The sequence below is a fragment of the Plutella xylostella genome, chromosome 21 (assembly GCF_932276165.1).
Source record: "Plutella xylostella chromosome 21, ilPluXylo3.1, whole genome shotgun sequence".
Lineage (NCBI taxonomy): Eukaryota > Metazoa > Arthropoda > Insecta > Lepidoptera > Plutellidae > Plutella > Plutella xylostella.
Window position 1 is genome coordinate 3,732,529 of NC_064001.1, and position 20,266 is coordinate 3,752,794.

The window sequence follows — 20,266 nt, forward strand, 5'->3', positions numbered from 1 at the left end:
TTTTTTGCTCGACTTGGTGGGGGCACTGCCGTGCCCCCAGATATCTAGTATGTATAACATCAATCATCGTTATTTAGTGTGAACTTAATAGCTCCTGCTATTGCTCCTGCAAAAAGGAGTAAATATTTCATACAAATGCACTAGATGTATTATCTATTTATCTGCTTTTGATTAATTGGAAGGGTAACATCAGTCGGAGTGAAATGCCTGACCGTGCAATATTGCGTTGTGTAAGACAAAAGGACAGGAAATTCAAGAATTGCCTATAAGCTATACTTATATATGTATGTGTGTATTGTATATTATGCTGTTTATGGGAATAACACCGTGTAGGTAGATAGTATTATGTGGACAATTTAAATGATCCACCCAAAGGTTGCCTGGAAGGTCGCTTTTAGCGATAAGACTACTTATTGCACTAAACTGCATCAAAATCCGCTGTGTAGTTTTAAAGATCTAAGCATACATACTTAAAAATACATACACGATACAGTAGACGCATAAGGGCCTTTGTTTTATAATATGTAGTGATAGTGATTATTAGGTATGTGATAGTAGGTAGTGCGGAAGTTTGTGAGAACTTTTAGTTCACTCTCATGACTGTCAACGGTACTTCATAAAAACAACATAATTTTCATCCCGGCAATCCTCTGAGTCTCAGAGTCTGAGAAAACATTAATTATAAGGCGAAATATAAAATAGTGTCTAGTCTTCATAGTTAGGTGCACATAAACACTGTAGCAGTGTTTTTTATTTATGTTGTTTCATTGTTTATCTTACTACATTACAGACTTTCCAGACTACACATTTTTGCAACTCTAATAGTGAGTAGTGAGATGAGAGTGAGTGACGAAAATTCCGCATATATTGAATAATATTTCAAACAACATCTGCTTCTAGCATAAACTAGAAATAATGGTATGTGTTTCTACAGTAGTTCACATACTCAGAAACTTGGGATATAATCAAATATATACGAGTAAATACTAACTCTACTTTGAAACTTTGCAACTTTGACGAGCCATGATTTAATAGTTGTGTTGCAAAACCAATTATGCATTGAAGCAGAAACTTGGATCTAAATACAGCATCACTACTTACAGACCTACTTACAAGATAAGTCATACTATAAATGTAGTAGGTACTTGCCTACTTACCTATTCTATTCGGAAGTTGTATAGCCACTTAAATATTTAATTCTACAAGCACTGTTCCGGAGAATCTCAATCAAACTTCTGTGAGGACCTTCGATAGTTCTATCTACCTCGATAGCTTCCTCAGTAAAGCTCGATACCTCCACTATAAATAAATTATCATTTTGCTGTAGAATTTAAATATACATAGGTGTATAAGTTGAGTGGTTTTACCCTATGATCTTATGTTTAATATGAGACCTACCCTTGATTATGTATACTGTATACGTCTTATTCCAAAACGGCGATATGGTTCGCAACCTATCACGTGAGTACAAATGTGCTGCGAAAAGTGGGTGAAAACCCACCAGTTTTAAGGTATAAGTACTTCTATGGATCTAACGCTTGTGTTACCGTCATTCGTAAATTTGTGAACTCGGAATCTTTGGTACAATAATATTAGGGTAACTTTTTAATTTGCGTAAAATATCCAAACTTACCTCGATGAACTAGTTTTCCCTTTAAATTTAAATAGAATATAACTTGCCACTGTAGATACCGCAACTGCTTTCAGTTGCGGTAGATGTCACCATGTATTTAGGTATGTACCCAACCCATAATAATAATATGATAAAAAAATGCTGGAAAGCACAACTTTTTCTTGTAAAATAAATCCAAGTAAAGGTACTTATAACACAAATAATATCTCCGTCCCGCTCTGACACAACAAACACAAATGCCAAGGAGGGAAAGGGCTCCATAAGCTGCAAAGTAAATATTAGAATTTATGTAAATGTACATCACTCGAGCCGTACCGCGAAGGTTACTCTATACTGACGAAAAACAAAAAAAACTAGAGAGCTATTATGCAATCGGCACGTTTAAGGGTGCTTACATAGAGAATCGGGTTCCCGTATCTACCTCTACCGGTAACCTGATTATGCGAAAGCGCTCATGACATCAAAAATCAGGGAAATGCTCCGTGAGTGAGCGCTTTCGCATAATCAGGTTACAGGTACAGGTAGATACAGGGAACCCGATTCTCTATGACTGTAAGCACCCTAATAAGAGATAGAGTCGTGGCGCGCCTTAGTTTTCGTTATTATAGAGTAACCCCACGGTGCCGGATCCGGAAGGAAATCCAGGTTGGACCGTATTCTATTAATTTAATGATATTTCATATTCTACGGCAATCGAAATTCTCGCTCTTTTTCCAGTTTTTCTTAGACAAAAACAAAAAACAAAAAAAACACGCACTCACGCCTTGTACTAATGTACTCCCTTGCGGGGTAGGCAGAGGTGCATTGCTGCACCCACTTTTCGCCAGAGTGTTATGTTAGTCCCAATGTAATAGGGGTCGGGCCTATTGCCATTTTACGGGCACATCCAAGACCCGAGAACAAATATCTGTGTTTAAACAAATATCTGCCCCAGCCGGGAATCGAACCCGGGACCAAACAAAGACAAACCGCTTTTTAGTTGTGATGTGATATTATGGAACGTGTGATGCAAGCTTTTATATACCTAGGTATACACTTAGCTATTTAATTTTTAAACTACAAACATGACTGAAACAAGAGCATGAAAATTTATCAGTTTAACATGGGAGTCTCAGAGGATTTTTGAAAAAAAACAACACCTGGCACCTGGCCGAAAAGAACCAGGGGTCAAGCTTGGTACCCCTGAACTACTTAACATGACATCTGGTTTTCGTTATCCAGGTGTCTTTAGGCGTGGAGTGGCTTTAGGTGGTAAGTAAATTCGCAAAATGTGATAAACATGCCTGCGAGTGGGTCCTCAGCCGCCGTGACACGCGGTGACGTCAGCGAGTAAACACGACGTTTCTTCCGCCAGAGAACACGTCAGAACGAACCTCGTACGAAGATTGGATCCGACGTTATATTAAAATGGCAAAGATTTCATGGACGTATTTATTTATACCTATATGACAATACTTAATACTATTCGGCTTTGAAGAAGATTTTATTGGTTGTTCATGGAAAAAACGTTTTTGCGAGTTGGTTTTTGTGAGTAAATATTATTTATGTCGTTATTGGAAATTCGGCGAATAATCTAAAAACTGAAATAAGGGCAAAATTGCACTAAAGGAAATAATAACTTTAAAAATTACAGCCTATGTAGGCCTAATATATTCAAAATACTTACTTAAACTTACTAAGAATCTTAATGATAGAAACAATTTTAATAAAAAAACACTTTTCCTTAATTTACTGGTTTAGTGAACACTGTAGTGAGAGAACGTACGACAAAATTTATAAAATAGTTATCCAAATGAGACTGGCCAGTAACGCATCGTACTAGATATCGTACCTAGGTATACTTAAGCTTCTACGAAAATCTGAATCCAACAGTACCTACATGTAACTGCAAACCTTAATATTATAATTTACCTACTGGGCTCGCAGAGACTGCTATTAACATAATACGTAAGTTACTGGTGATCCCAAACATAAAGTTTAACGTTTAATGTCAGTAACATTAACCTAACTTTGTCATTTTAACGCGAAGGGCTGCAAAAGGCTTTGGGCCCAATTCATGCCCTTACTAAAATGTACCTACCTATTGAAAAATTATCTATACAGGGTTGAAGTGGCAGTGGGCTGGTATTACCTGCCGAAAAACCGAGAACCATTGGGGTAGACGAGTTCTCGAGTGTAGACCAAGAAGTAAAAAAAAATCCTAATAATATTATAAATGCGAAAGTAACTGTGTCTGTCTGTTACTCTTTCACGCCAAAAGTACTGAACAGATTTGAATGAATTTTGGTATACATATGGTCTAGACCCTGAGAAAGAACATAGGCTACTTTTTATCCCGGAATTCCCACGGGAAAACTTTTTAAGGCGAATCGAAGCGAAGCTCGCGGGAACAGCTAGTAATATTATAAATGCGAAAGTAACTGGTGTCTGTCTGTTACTCTTTCACGCCAAAAGTACTGAACGGATTTGAATGAATTTTGGTATACATACGGTCTAGACCCTGAGAAAGAACATAGGCTTTTTAAGGCGAAGCGAAGCTCGCGGAGAACAGCTAGTACTCAATAACTTTTGGGTTTTGGACATAGGTCTCAAAGAAGAAATCACTTTACATGACCTCCTATATCACCGCAAAAATATTGTCTGGTCATGTGCCGAACACCCTGTATAGCGAAATGCCTCTCCCAACATCTATAAATTCTCCCTCCTTTCATCGTATCAATGTCATTAGGTCAAGCCAAAGCGCTCAGTTTTCTCAAAGGAACTCCTGGATAGAACATGAATGTATACGGTATTGAATGTATTTCATATTGCTCACGGACTCAAAATAAAATACAACAAATTTTACCTATTGGAAATAGTCGAATTGCCATTTTTTTCTAAGTCGTGAACTGTTTCAACAATAGAGTCGAGATTTTGTGATTTGTTTTATATTAATAAAGTTGAAAGTAGGTATTCTATTCTTTTAAAAAAATGAAAAAACCCAAAGGTAACCCGTTTGTTGAGTATCCGATGCAAGGCTATAGGTCTAGCGCCTGAGCGTTGAGATAAAGGCCTTTTCATTTCAATACATTATAGGCTATAGGAGTTAGATTAGATTCTAAGAAAATGGAAATGTTAATTCCATTGAGTTGAGTTACCCAGCATGATTTACTTAGCAGTTTTGTGAAAAACATCTACCTATTATTAATAAGTAGGTATTATGCATTTGTTTGACCGTATAATAAGGTATTAATTTTATTTTATTTTTATTTTATTTGGAAAGCTAACAACTTTAAATACAGAGAAATAAATATTATAACAGGTATCATATATTATGAGTTAAGTACTTACCTACATACTCTGTTAAAAATACCCTACAGCAAAAAGTTATATTATGTGCCAGTGAAAATTCGTTATTTATTATGAGAAGTGTTAAAGCAGACCCTGTGACTTCATAATACACCGGAAGTGTCGTGCTGACGGCGCGAACCAACCGGAAATAGCGAGTACAGCGCCACTCCGCGTCGGAACACGGAACTACCGCGATGCCTGCCACTGCCACACTCGGTGGATCTATACCTAGATAAATAGCTAATAATATTATAGTAAAGAAATATATATATACCTATGTAGTATTTCGCCAATTCTAACCATAATCTTCAGCCTATGCCAACTCACTGCAGGGTGATTTACTTAGGTTCTCTCACAACGTGTACCTACTAACTTTAACTAGAAAAAAATATGTCCACAGCCATTATCATTTATCCAGAATCCAGACCGATCGATAAATTTACATTACGTTGAGGATTTATTGGATTTCTCCCCCATTCTCTGAACACGTTTACTTTTGCCTCCTGAAAATAGCAAACTGTATTTTTTGCTTATTTTGAATTCTCGGGTTTTCAGTCAGGATTACGTTTACAAAGTCTGTGAGTACATAAAAATATTTGTGATAACATTCACAATAAACATTGAACAGTATATCGACAGTAAAATACCTGAGAATAAAATAGGGGTGTTATTATGAGGTTTGTTTGTTGGCTCAATTCAGTTTAAACATACCGCATAAAAGTGGTAAGTAACTACTTAACTAAGTAACTAGTAGGTACTTAAGCCGAAAGAGCATGAGATGACCATGGAGATGGACTCAAGGACTCAAGAGGGCATTGAGAATTAGGTAGCCGTAGTAGTTAGGTACTTACTCTACTTACCTACTCGTATATACCTCATATACATCATTTAAATTGGCTTAACGTCCAAACAAATTGGCTCGTGTTATTTAATTTTAGAATTTCACAAAATGACTTCAGAAATAGACTAAAAATTTACAACCCTTCGCTGGTTGATTAAAATTCGAGGAAATTTGAATAAAATAAACAATTTACTCTCCTAAAACGGATTGGATATCCGACATAATTTGATAACTCGGTAACGGTCCGCTGGAAAATTAAAAATAGGATCTGGGTAAGTATAGGCAGTAGGAATACACTTACTTTGTCGGCTGCTGCTGTAGACTAGTCTAGCTAACCTACCTTTAATTACATAGGTACCACCAATTTATACCACTCAGGAATAAAACGCTGAGCAGATAAGTAGTTAGTAGGTGTAAAACTATAAAGTCCTGAAAACGGAAGTGGATCCTAACTAATTGTTACAGACCGTAAGTATTTAATCGATACCTATCATATTATTTATTAAAGGACAAATTCGTTAAAAAGACATTATCGATCGGTATTTTATTTTTAAAATGTATGTAAAAGTAAGTACAGTTCTCCCATATTAATAATGCACATGCAAATCTTCGCAAACTGTCGTATTCCCGGAAACACCCGAATCATTGAATCGTAAAAGCACTTGCATTTTGATCCTTGTTCGAAAGAAATAGTAGTCAATATCATGTGACACATAATCGAAAACAATTTGGGCGGTCGGTGGCTGTCACCGATCAGTCAAAGGTCTCAAGATCAAGATCAGCAGGGCGATCACGAACAATATAGAATCGAATGCGAATGCGACTAGTGGCAACTTGACAGCACTTTCGAACACTTTTTACCTATAAAATTGACAGTTGTCGCATTCGCATTCGGTTCTATACGTTAGCTCGAATTTTCGTGATACGGGTACAGTATTACTTTTGTGGAATTATAAAGAGCTGCAATTACACATCGTTCTTGTTATTTTTTTCAAATGTGAATTTAATTTCAACTTTAATTATTTTTGACGACGCCATATTATGAGGCACATTTAAGAATAAAATATACGTCACATTGATAGACTTCACTTAGCCAATAAAGCCACACCCAAAAGACCAAGTTGTAATTGTTATTGTAATTGTGTGAACATTCACTCCTCGAACTAACTCGAATAGTAAAACTATTGTACGTGAATGTTCATAATAATTTATTTATTTTCCAATTTAAAAGACCGAAAAATTGCTTCTTTTTCTCTGACAAATTATCAACAACATAGACACACGTGTCAAAACATAAAAAAGAACATAAAAATGTAAATTCTCAGAATAACAACATTATGACTTAAACATAACCGCCCACCAAGGACAAGGTTCTTGTCCTTAACCAAATACGACTAAAAAGCACCGCCCACCGTAACATAAAAAACAAACTAAAGTTTTAACAAAGCACTTAACAACAAACACAAATCAAATGTACTCATAACAACTTAAAAATAACAATAAAGTAATACTAACATTTATGTACTCAATCATTTAATCAGCTACAGGAAGCAAACACAATTTTGAAACTGGCCTTTTTATTTCGCCATTTTTCGTTTTTAAAGTGACTACTCTAACAACCTTGTCCAAACCGGGGTGTACAGCAATTATCCTACCATAAAGCCAACGACATGGAGGAAGACCGTCCTCTTTTACTACTACTATGTCGCCAACATTTACGTTTTGTCTGCCCGACGGCCATTGATAACGCTGCAAAAACTTAATTAAATAGTCTTTCGACCATTGCCGCCAAAAGTCTTGCAACATTCGTTGTGTGTATTGCCATCTCCTCAAAGAACTAATATTGGAGGACTCATAACTTCTGTCTGGAGGTGTGAGAAGAGGCTCTCCTATCAGAAAATGACCTGGCGTTATGACATCCCAGTTCTCTATATCATCTCCCATAGTAGTTAGCGGCCTAGAATTGAGACAAGCCTCTATTTGTGACAGCACGGTAGACATCTCTTCAAATGTTAAAGTCGAGTTCCCTATAACCCGTCGCAAATGGTATTTAACTGACTTAACACCTGCTTCCCATAAACCTCCGAAATTTGGGCTATGAGGCGGTATGAAGTTCCATGTACAATTATTGTTAGCTAAAGATTCTGAAATATTTTTAATAATTCCATGCTCTTCAGTAAACAGCCTTTTTAAATCATTCGAAGCCCCAACAAAGTTCGTCCCATTATCGCTCCATAGCTCAGAACAAGGACCACGTCTACTGACAAACCTTTTGTACGCTTGCAAAAAACCTTCTGAAGACAAATCCGACACTACTTCTAAATGAACAGCGCGAGTTGACATACATACAAAAAGACAAATATATCCCTTGTAAGCTTTGTGTCCTCGGCCTTTCGTTGTTCTGATTTGAATTGGACCCGCGTAATCCACACCACTGTACTTAAATGGGCGAGCTGGTGTCACTCTCACCGAGGGCAACTGTCCCATTACCTGATTGCTCGTAGCTGCCTTGTTCTTGACACATATTATACACTTCCTATATATTGCCTTTATGCGTTGTTTTACCCCAACTATGAAATATTTTTCTTGTAAATATCTCAACATCAACTGAGGACCTCCATGTAAGGTTTGACTATGAGCATCCGCAATCAATAGATCAACCAGATAACCCTGTTTAGGTATTATAATCGGGTGCTTCCGATTTTCTTTGACTTGTGAATATTCTAAACGCCCTCCCACTCTCAGTACACCGTCACTGTCTAGAAAGGGACTCAAAGAACATATTTTGCTGTTTCTAGATATGCTCTTATTCATTCTTATATTTTTTATTTCTTCTTCATAACTATCCTCTTGTTGCACCTTTATCAGATTTCTCAGAGTTTCCGACATTTCCTTTGCTGTAAGATACCTTTCAACTGTTTCTTTCTTGCATCTTTTGACAAACTGTCTACAATACGTCAAAACTCGAATCATCCGCATTAGTGATGAAAATCTTTCTAGGACAGACTCTTCAACTATCCCACAATGTGTCTTGATTTCTTCCTCAGTAACACTTCTTTGTTGATTTTTATAATTTATATCTTCATCCTGTAAAAACTCTGGTCCCTTAAACCATAGCGCATTTTTAGCGAGTTCTGATGGCCGCAGTCCACGAGAAGCACTATCCGCAGGGTTCTTGTCCGTCGTTACATGAGCCCAATTTATGGGATCCAAATTGGTTTGTATTTCTGCAACACGATTAGCCACAAATATCTTCCATCTATTGGGGTGGCTATTGATCCAAGCTAGAACCACAGTCGAATCTGTCCATGCGTGAACGTCTCTCTTAGGAATTTCAAATGTTAGTGCTATTTCTGTTAATAGCCTTGATAACATGACAGCTCCACACAACTCAAGTCTGGGTATAGAAATCTGTTTCACCGGTGCAACCTTTGTCTTCGCTGTAATTAACGCTACCTTAGTAATGCCTTCTTTATTAGTGACACGAACGTACACCACAGCAGCATATGCCACTTGGGATGCGTCGCAGAACCCATGCAGTTCTACTTTTTGGTCATCCAAAGTAGTTCCCGCCCACCTCGGAATATTGATTTCCGAGAGATGTATTAACTCCTCTCGGTACGACATCCAATCCTTCAAAATTTCATCTGAAACCTTTTCATCCCATTCTAAACCTTCTAACCAGAGTCTCTGAATCATAATTTTGGGTATCACTGTGCAGGGACTTGCCCAACCAATAGGATCAAAAAATCGGGATATGTCCGATATTATCTTTCTTTTCGTCACCGGCTTATTTAATTCTTCTAGATTTACCTTGTATCGGAAACTATCTTCCTTCCTATTCCAAGTTATCCCTAGTACCTTCATTGAATCGTTCTCCTTGAATTTTAAAAGCTCTTCGCTGTCGCATTTATTGTTCCTCTTCATTTCCGTTATTAAATTTTCATTATTGCTGGTCCACCTTAGGAGTTCGAACCCCCCTCTCCCTATCAAACTATTCATTTCCTTAAATATCTGTAAACCTTCTTCTTCCGACTGACATCCGGTCAATAGATCATCCATATAAAAATCAGTTACTAACCTCTTGGAAGCTAAAGGAAATTCAGCTCCCTCATCTGTTGACAGTCTTTGCAAAACCTTCACCGCTATGTATGGGGCACACGCTGTTCCGAAAGTTAATCTAGTATGTCGATAGTGCTCATTCTTCGACTGAGTATCATTTCTCCAAAGAACTCTTTGATAATCTGTGTCTTCGTCATTAATCTTTATCTGTCTATACATTTTTGCTATATCTGCAGACATACATATTGGATGAAGCCTCCATCGCATAATTATGTTCCTCAAGTCAGGTTGCAAAGTTGGCCCTACCAACAGTTGGTCGTTTAGAGACGTACCATTCGCATATTTACAGGACGCATCAAAAACTATACGAACCTTTGAGCTGTCCTTGTCTTCCCTGACAACTGCGTGATGAGGTAAATAAACTGCGTTCTTATTGCCTTTCTCTTCATCTGGAACCTTTTCCATGTGATCTAAAGTTAGATACTCATAAAATACTTCCGAATATTTTTCTTTCAGGTTCATATCTTTGTCTAATTTCCTCCTCAAACTATTTAATCTCACGTGACATATTTTTTCAGATCCGTCAAGTTGTATCTCATCGTCTTTAAAAGGAAGCCGAGCTATATATCTTCCAGATTCATCTCTTTGTATTGTTCTATCGAAGTGTTCTTCACAACGTTTCTCTTCTTCAGTAAACCTTTGCTCTTTCGTCAATTCTGTATCTTTTTCTAGTTCCCAAAACCTTTTTAGTAGCTCATCATCTTCGACTCGAGCATGCAGTACATTTATATCTGCAGATGGTCGTAACGATGATGGCACCACTCCAGATAAAATCCAGCCTAGTGTAGTCGCTTGTGCTATAAATTCCCCGGTTGATGACTTTTTAATACCCTCTTTTAATACCTTGCTGTAGACTTCAGCACCCAACAAGATGTCAACTTTGTTTGGTACATGGAAATTAGGGTCAGCTAACTCCAAATCAGTCACATCAAACCATTGCATAACCTCCACTCTCTCCGAAGGCAACTCTGAAGTTATGTTCTTTAGGACATATGCATTTACCTCGAACACCAAGTCTGGGTTGACCCTTGATTTCATTTTAATGGTTGTTGGGAACAGGTACTTAATCCTGGTCCCGTGGTAGGCTCGTTCCAGACTCCTCGCTCCTGGTCTCCTGCTCCAGCGATAGTATGTCCTGCCTGCCTATAGTAAGGTTTACGGCTTGTACTCAGAATGATTGATTTATTCGTTAATTTTTAAATGTTTATTTGCTGGTGTCACAAAGGCAAGTGAATTACAATAATGATTATACAAACTAATACAATAAAATAGATGGCGCTGTGAAACAAACTAGATGACAGAACGACGGTCTAAGACGGCAAAGCATCTGTGGTGCGCGTGCGCCTCCTGTAGTTCTCGCCACATCCGTTAGATGGCGTGAAAGCGTGAACATCCCGCCGGCCTTGGAAGCATCAGCTTTCTATCAGTCAGCCATGTCTCGGAGTCACGGTTGAGGTCGTCGAGTCTGCGCCACCGCTGGTGTCTTCATCAGCTTGCATCGGAAGTGGACAGTTTTCTACACCAGTAAAATTTCCCGCATTATCGGAAAAGATAGATTTTGGTTTACCTCTGCGACTATAGAACCTTTTCAGCGCTAAAATATAGTCTTTAGTTGAGAGACCACTGACTAACTCCAAGTGGATGGCACGAGTTACAAAGCACACGAACAAACAAATGTAACCTTTTACCAGAGACCCGCCGCGGCCCCTACGGTTTAATATTGATACTGGCCCTGCGTAATCAACACCACAGTACATAAACGGATAACCCGGGTGAAGACGTTCAGAAGGTAGGTCTCCCATGATGGGAGTCAGCGTGTTACCTTTCAGACGAGAGCATATGACGCATCGCCGCACCACCTGCCTCGCCAGGTTCCTACCCCCGAGCGGCCAGTAGCACTCACGCACGGTAGCTAACAACAGCTGAGGCCCCGCATGAAGTAAACGTATATGTTCGTCTCTCACTAGCAGAAGCGTAAACCGATGTTTACTACACAATAATACTGGATGCTTTTTATTATAATCGAATTCAGTGGCATTCGACAATCTGCCGCCTACTCTAATTATCTTATACTTATCTAAAAATACGTTAAGTCCCGTTATAGAACAACCTTTTTTATTTGAAATAGGTAAGTTGTTTTCTAAGTTATGATATTCTTCCGGAAACATCTGTTTTTGAGCGATAATAATTAGCGCGCGCTCAGCCGCCGTTATCTCATCTTCTGATAACGGGCCGGTCGTCTTTTGTCCGCGCTGCGGCCGAGTGTTTCTAATAAATCTAAGTACATATGCTACAACACGTTTCATTCGATTCAAAGTTGAATATCTTTCAAAGTCAAACACATTATCTACTGTACAAATTAATGACCTAGTTTGCGTTTTCAATTCTGGTAACTCAGGAAGCTCATTAGGCAAGTGTTGGCTGAAATTTAAATTATTTTCCTTTAAAAATAAGGGTCCATGCCACCATCTACTAGACTGACTAAGCTCGCTTAGATTTAGACCTCTACTCAATAGGTCTGCGGGATTCTGTAGCCCATTCACATGTAACCAGGTCAGATCTCCAGTAAGCTCATTTATTTCATTCACCCTATTTTGTACGAATTGTTTTAATAAGTGTGGAGACATTCGCAACCAACCAATTACGATAGTAGAATCGGTCCAACAATAAATGCGGTCGAATTTCAACCTTAGAACGTTTACAATTTTATGACATAATCTCGCACCTACTAACGCCCCGCATAACTCTAATCGTGGTATACTTAAACCTTTTAAGGGAGCTACCTTACTTTTAGCACAGAGTAGCTTCACTGTAACTTCGGATAGGTCATCGTAGCTTCTAATGTAAGCACAAGAGCCGTATGCATCTTGAGATGCATCGGAAAAAATATGCAGTTCCGTGTGTTGAGTGTGCTCACTCCTTACATAACGAGGAACTCTCAATTCTACTAAAGTACTCAACGTCTGTATGAAACTGTTCCAAGTTTTAACTATGCTATCTGGTACGGCATCTTCCCAATCTATCTTACATAGCCACAATTTCTGAATGAGAATTTTGGAAATAATTACTGCTGGCGCTAATAAACCTAATGGGTCATAAATCTGTGATATAATCGATAACATGACTCGTTTAGTCAACCTAGGTGCATTCTCAACCTTTGTTGTGAAGTGCAGTTCATCTGTCGTGTTTAGCCAACCTAACCCTAGCGTTTTACTCTGAGTATGTTCTCCCATAAACATTTCAGTAGCACTATTTTCTGAAAATTTTGAATTAAAAGTCCATTTTCTAAGTATGAATCCGGCAGCTTCTAATACTTGATACGTTTTTTCGCAAATACTATGTAGCTGTTGATAATCATCACAACCGGTAATTAAATCGTCTACCAGAAAGTCTTCATTGATGACGCGAGCGATGACGTCATCACCGCATTCCGACGCTAACTGACGTAAACAGCGCATACTCAGATAGGCCGCTGAGGCCGTCCCATAAGTCACGGTGTTCAATTGATAGACTCCTAGGGGATCCTCCGGCGAGTCGCGCCAGACAATTAGCTGCAATGACCTTTGATCAGGTTGAATGAGAACCTGTCTATACATTTTCTCGATATCAGCACAAACGACGTATTTATACTGACGAAATCGCAATAATATAGAAAAGATATCGTTTTGTAACGCTGGACCTGAATACTGAATGTCATTAAGCGATTTTGAGGATTTTGTGGGCACCGAGGCATTAAAAACTACACGTAAACGAGTTGTGGAGCTACTCTCTTTAAATACCCCGTGGTGCGATAAAGTGTAGTTAGGTAATTCGGGTTTATCTATACCTATACGTGTCATGTGACCTAACGACTCATATTCATTCATGAAATCGCAGTACATTTGTTTATACTCGGGTGAACGTTGTAGTTTACGCTCGAGCGACATGAACCTGCTGCGCGCCGTGCTGTATGAGTCACCGAGCGCGTCAGCTGATTCTTTCAGGGGAATCCTAACGCAGAACCTACCTGTTTCGTCGCGAGTAGTCGTGGTACAAAATAACTCTTCGCATAACTTTTAGCTCATCTGCGGTGAGCTTTTTTGTTATAGGGACTTCTTCAATTTGCCAAAACTTTCTCATTTGCATATCTAACGAATCGTTATCTATCGTAGATGTAAAATGACAATGAACCTGTTGTTTATTCAATATGTTTATTGTTGGCGAACGTCCTTTGAATGATCCCGCGCGCCGTCCGTATGTCGGCTACGCGAGAGACGCCGTCCTTGCCTGGGTAGGTCCGCACTATTCGCCCCAGCCGCCATCTCAGGGGAGGGGTATTGTCCTCCTTGATCAGTACCATCATGTCGGTCTGCAGGTCCTGTTCCCTCGTCTTCCATTTGCTGCGGATCTGAAGCTCTGAGACGTACTCCTTGCTCGGATTGAATACTTTGAGTATTAAACAACGATTTTACATGATTATGGATCAACAAACGGCTATTATGGAACCTATTCGTTAGGAGGTCCCACGCGTGAGTGTAGTTGGCTGCAGTAAATTCTAGCGCACTGATAACCTGCAATGCACTCCCGCTTAGAGATGATCTCAAGTAATGGAATTTCTGAATCGCGTCCAGGTCATCCCGTTCATGTATCATGGTGTCATACGAGTTCCTAAATTCTAACCACTGATCATATGATCCGTTAAAGGTCGGTAGTTTAATCTCTGGTAACTTTACAGATGCTAATTTAGATGAAGTATTGCGAGTACACGTGGAGTTCGCCATGCTCTCATCAACTAACCTGCCCCCGGCGGCCGCTAACGACCTAAAATATTGCTCCTCAAACTGTTCACGGTATTCTAATTGTTTTTCTAATTGATTCTGATCGGATAACCTCTCTATTTCGCACTGAATTTGGTTAAAGTTCTGATACAAAGACTCAATAGACTGCATTCGCAACTTCAATTCGGCCTTATCGGTGCTATTTAATTCGGTATCTTTTAAATTAATGAAATATTTATCGAATAAAGTTAACCGTGCCTTCATGGTACCTCGTTGTTTCTTGAGGTCGGCCATGCGGTCACCAGAATTTTCGCGTGATTGAGGAGAACGCGGAATTTTTAATGATTTAGCAGCACTATCAGACGATTTAGATTCACTGTCACTCATTTTAGGGGCTTAGTGGAAAGATGGAGTACTCACTTGGTGAAGATGCCACGCGGTGCGGTCACGAAACTGACGATATTGCCGCCGATGCCGCGTGTCGCGATTTCACTGGAATTGAGATAAGCGCACGATTTATCACTGTAGGAGAGGAAGGAGGATGGTAAGGAAAGAAAGCCTGACCGTTTCTCGTGGTCCTCGAGTATCTGCTTCCGGCGAAGAAGGTCCAAATGTTGGGAACAGGTACTTAATCCTGGTCCCGTGGTAGGCTCGTTCCAGACTCCTCGCTCCTGGTCTCCTGCTCCAGCGATAGTATGTCCTGCCTGCCTATAGTAAGGTTTACGGCTTGTACTCAGAATGATTGATTTATTCGTTAATTTTTAAATGTTTATTTGCTGGTGTCACAAAGGCAAGTGAATTACAATAATGATTATACAAACTAATACAATAAAATAGATGGCGCTGTGAAACAAACTAGATGACAGAACGACGGTCTAAGACGGCAAAGCATCTGTGGTGCGCGTGCGCCTCCTGTAGTTCTCGCCACATCCGTTAGATGGCGTGAAAGCGTGAACAATGGTAACCATTGAATTAGTTGTAATGTTTTTGCCTCCACCAAGCCCGGTTATATGACCCTTCACAGGGATTTTCTTGAGACCCAAATACTGGACTGTGCCTTCAGTCACAAATGACGATTGCGATCCTTGATCTAATAAAGCTCTTACCGTGTAGTAATCACCATTTTTTGATAAGGCCTTCACCAAGGCAGTAGCCAACAAGACCTGTTTGTATACCCTCCCTGATGAGAAACACGTCACGGTAGGTTTAACTTCATCCTCCCCTTGAGGCGTACTCGTAGATGCAACAGCTGACGTCCCGACGTTCGCGTTTAAATTCGCTTCTTCTACCACCTCTATGCTACCTGTACCCCTGGCGTGCAATAACGAATGATGCTTACCCTTGCATATACGGCACCTACCTTTGGATTGGCACATTCTAGCAATGTGATCGCAACTCAAGCAATTGAAACACACATTATTGTTTTGGACAAAGTTGCGCCGAGCATCTACAGTTTCCTTACTAAATTTTTCGCAATGTGGTAAAAAGTGTTCATCACCGCAATAAGAACAATGGTTATGCGTCACATGCAAAGACTTAAATTTGTTAAATGGAACATTATTGCTGCTCTGAGCTCTGTACGACGAAGTTGATCTAGAATCCAGAAATTCTAAGGCACGGTAACGGTTCGTAAGAAACTGCTTGAATTGTTCATAAGTTGGTAACTCATCAGTAGCATTATTACTGGACACAAACAATTCCCATTGCTTTCTAGTTTCTGGATCCAACTTCAAACACATAATGTGAATAATGAGGATGTCCCAACTACTGACATCTATGCCAATGTTCACGAGTGTATCCAAACAATCGTTTGTTGTATCTATCAGGTCTTTCAGTGATGCAGCTGATTCACTGTAAATATTTTTCTGACTTAACAATCTTTTTAAGATATGGTTACTTACATATTTTCTATTATTATAACGCTCCTCTAATAATTTCCAGCATCTTTCATAATTACATTCTTGAATGGGAACATGTCTTATTAGTTGTTCGGCCTCATCCGTTAAATATCCCTTTAAATAATGAAGCTTTTGCACATTATCTAAACTGTCGTTACAATGTATTAGTGATTGAAATAAATCACGGAATGTGGACCATTCAGAATACTTCCCGGAAAACATCGGAATATTTATCTTTGGCAATTTTACTTGACTAACTCGACTTTGCGTATAAACGTTTCCAGCGTTAGTATTCTCAGTTACTGTAAAAGCCTTTGCTTTAACCTTTAATTCGCATTTATATTCTATATATACAATTCTTCCGTCTGATCATATATGTCTTCCGATATGTAACTACTATTTTCTAGTTGCTGAACATCTGAACTGCGCATTATTTCCTTGTGACCTTTTATACCCCATCCACACGCTCGGCGAACAATGGCAAACAGCAAGCAGCAAACAGCAAACACTGACGTGTGGATGGGTGTTTGTCGTTGTTTGCCTGTTTGTGTTTGTGTTCGCCAGTGTTCGGCATCGGTGTCGGTTTTTCTTGCCAGATCAAAGAATGTTCGGCAAACAGTTCGCTACGTATCCACACGTCTGGCAGCGGTCAGTATGCGCGCTAGCATTGCGGGAGGCGGACGTATCAACTTGCTACACTTGTAGGGTTTTTTTTTTAAATGTATGTTCACCGATTACTCCGCCGTTTATAAACCGATTTTGAAAATTCTTTTTTTGTTGTATTGGGTTGAGCTCCCAGGTGGTCCCATTTTTCAGAATTTTATCTCACCCCTAAGGGTGGGTAATGGGGTAAAAACAGGGTATGAATTTACATTTTGGACACATATTAACCGATTCTAATGAAATTAAGAACATAAATATAGTTCTTATAACATAAAAATATGATGGTGACCTTGAGCTGATCTGATGATGGAAACGGAAGGCAGTCAAGGGAACTCCTCAACGGTATATAGCAACTACCTCGTGTTTAGGCTTGAATGATTCGTATTGATTAGTAGGACTTTTTGGTATCATTTGCATCTTACTTTTGAGCATTTTGCATCAAAATTATTGCAAATAAACTAAAAACTATAAAAAAAATAATAATTAAAAAGAAGAAGTCAGTTTTTTAATTATTATTATTATCTTACCATAGTCTTTGCTTTCTTCTTATTTTCCTTTTTTCTTTTTCTTGCTTTAATTTATATAATAAAAACATGTCAACCCGAAAGTAATAGCTCGTCGTCCGCCGTGTTTGCCGGTTCGGAATGTTATGAGCGTTCGCCGAGCATGTGGATGGCTGTTTGTGTTCGGTGATTGTGGTTGGTGTTTGGGACTTTGTTTGCTGTTTGCCGTGTTTGTGACAAACAGCAAGCGTATGGATGGGGCTTTACAAATTCATCCCATAACTGGACGTAGTTACGCAGAAAGGCCTCAATCCACAACTTGGTCAAAATTGAGTTATATACTAGAACATGCTATTTAATGTACGGTCTACCTGTCAAGAAAACAAACACAGTAAAAAACCAACTACAACATACTTTTTTGATGTGAGGGACCAACCCACATTGTATGAAACACACATTTTTTTGTTTCACATAAAGGACTCAAACTGTTTGAGTCCTTTTACAGAAACGCATTTCCTATGAAACCATGAAAAATTTAGTTTTTTATAAAAGACTCAAGCGCTCTGAGTCGTTTTAGAGAAATACGTATTCATTAAAAAAAGACAATTTGTATTTAGCAGAAAGGACTCAACCCGTCTGAGTCGTTTTAGAGAAATACCTATTCATTGAAAAAAGACAATTTGTATTTAGCAGAAAGGACTCAAACCGTCTTGAGTCGTTTTAGCGAAATACTTATTGATTGAAAAAAGTCAATTTGTATTTAGCTGAAAGGACTCAAACTGTTTTTGTTCCGTCTCTTAGCCACTATTCTGTCACCGCATTTTTCCACCTTCCGTCCCCCCACGAGCCAAGTATCCTGCCACTCCCATTTCAGTTCGGCGACCCGCATACCGACGTTGAACACTTTCCTCTTTTGACGGATCACCACGTTGGGAATACGTCTAAGCGAAATACTTAACATGGCTCGCTCTATAGCTCTTTGTGGAACTCTGATTCGGTGCACATTTTCGTTGGTCATCGTCCATGTAGCGTCCGTAGTCGAGCGGGCCTCAGTGATCGTAACTGATCGCTGAGGTTAAGCAACAACTGACATGGTCAGCCATTGGATGGGTGACCAATTTCAAGTGGTGCTTTTCTGGACGCTTCCGTGCTTCGGACGGCACGTTAAGCCGTGGGGTCCCGGTTGCTGCTTCGGCAGCAGTCGTTAAGCCTAGTCAGAGGCCTTCAGGCGGCTTGAAAACATCTGACAGTCGGGTTGCCCACTTACCCGACAACTCTCTCAGCACAAGCTTGCTTGTGTTGGGGTCCACCAACCCGCACTTGGCCAGTGTGGTGGACTAGGCCTAAACCCTTCCTTCATTGGAAGGAGACCCGTGCCCCAGCAGTGGGGACGTAATGGGTCGTGATGATCGTCCATGTATCGGCACCGTATGTTAGTGTGGGCAAGTCACATTAGCAATTAACAATCCATAAGCAGCGTCGCTCGACTCTCAAACATCTATCAGATTCATACAAGTTACGCCCGATTTGATAAGCGAGCGACGATGCCTAAGGATTGTTAATGGCTAATTTTCGGTGGTGGTAACTCCAAAGGAATGTCACAAGGTGACTTGGTTCTCACACGACTGTCGGACCGGGACCACACTATCGTGGTCAAATCGACCACATTTTGATTAATCAAAAATGAAGATATTCCCTTATAGATGTTAGAAATACTTAAGTAGGGTTGCTAAAGTCAAGAGTGACCACCACTTAGTCGTTGGAAAAATCTGCTTGACGATAGCGGGAGCTCAGAAGCAGGCCACAAGATCTGCCAAAGATGTGGCTGTAAATAAGCTGCAGGACCCGGAAGTCAGAAGATAACTTAGTATCAAGATCCACAACAAATACCATCAACCTACTAAGTGTGGGCGACGCGCCTCAATCAAAGATAACTGCACTGGCATTAAATACATGTTTTTAAAAAGTTGCGAAGTAATAATAAGGCACAAGGAACACTTAAATGGATGTCTAAAGGAACATGGCATATGATCAACTCTCCGAGGAAGACTTAACATAGAACTAGACTAAAGAAGCACGAGTTGCGTACGAGTATTTTCTTTGTGAACAAAATATCAAACGTAATTTAAAAAAAGGACCAACGCTGTTAGTCTGATTCTATATCTTGGAGAAAACAAACAGCGGCTGCCATGAAGGATCTATAGAGAGAATCAAATAAATTTTGCAACAAACCCCAGGATATCTCCTTCTTACTATGGAAGACCGACTTGTAAGATGGTATGACCACATTGCCGAAGTTTTTAAAGATCTAAACCAGTCTGCATCTGAGGAGTTGGATGCAGATTCAATAAACCAGGAGCATCTTGTATATCCAGATCTTGATGTATGTCAAGAAGCATAATCGTAATCATTATGATTATAATAAAATCGATAGCAGTCGTTAAGCCTAGTCAGAGACCTTCGGGCGGCTTGAAAACATCTGTCAGTCGGGTTGCCCAATTACCCGTCAACTCTGTCAG